This window comes from Chrysochloris asiatica, unplaced genomic scaffold, assembly GCF_000296735.1.
Source record: "Chrysochloris asiatica unplaced genomic scaffold, ChrAsi1.0 scaffold00167, whole genome shotgun sequence".
NCBI classification, from domain to species: domain Eukaryota; kingdom Metazoa; phylum Chordata; class Mammalia; order Afrosoricida; family Chrysochloridae; genus Chrysochloris; species Chrysochloris asiatica.
The window spans coordinates 6,330,350-6,331,383 of NW_006408685.1; positions in this window are offsets into that span (position 1 = coordinate 6,330,350).

Genomic DNA, 1,034 nt, shown 5'->3' on the forward strand with positions numbered 1-1,034 from the left:
ACATTGTAGGGCTTAGCTTGCCGCTTCATTGCTGCTTTTACCCAACTTCCCTCTACCGGCAATGCGTGTGGTCAACAATCAGGGTGCGTATTTCCTTGAGTCTTAGTCTTGGAAGGGGGTTTGCATTAAGGGGACTGGACCACTTGCCTTGATGTTTTCTGGACAAGCAATTTGTTAGTTCTTGTTGTAGCAGTCCATCTGCCTTTATTGTTTTGTATTTTTGCTATAGGTCATTCTTTCAAGACGTATCTTCTGTTCTTCTAGCCGCTCCAGGCTGGTTTGCTTATCCTTTCAAGTTGGAATTTCCCATCTCTGGAGATTTGGATGTGGTTCAGGTGTCTTATGTATTGCAAAGGCTCCCCAGGAATCCTCCTTCATTGGGCACTTTGTAGCCCCATTTTAGGTATTCCAATCAGTTATAGGCAGAAGACGACTTACAAGCTTTCTATGGTGAGGTTTCTGACTGTTCCTTTCTCTCCCCCTCCGGTGTCTATTGTATATTATAATGCAAGGAAAACCAAGATTCAAAAGACTGCCAAGCATCTTAACATTATTCCCCCATTTTCCCCATTCCAACCATGGGTCAATCTCTGTATCCCAGAGACCTGTAGTTCCAAGGTTGTGCATGCATCATTCTTTATCTCTGTCCCACTTAGTCCATTCAAACATGCCTACTTGTTCTCCCATCTGCTTTGTTCTTCCATTTCCCTCTCCCTCCTTGTATATTGCCCCCCTCCCTGACACCCAAACTTTCCTGTGTCTAATCCCTACCCTGTGCTCCACCTTCCCCTCCCTCCCCTCGCCGCACCCTTCACATCCAGTAACCAGCAGACTCCCCCTCTACCCCGCATTTTAGTATGAGTTCTTTTTCTTAGTATTTTACAGTAGTGGTCCTATGCCGTATTTCTCCTTTTGTGACTGACTAATTTCACTCAGCATAATGTCCTCAAGGTTCATCCATGTTATGCGGTGACTTCCCGCTTCCTTGTTATTCTTCAAGGTAGCATAATATTCCATTGTGTGTATGTACCACA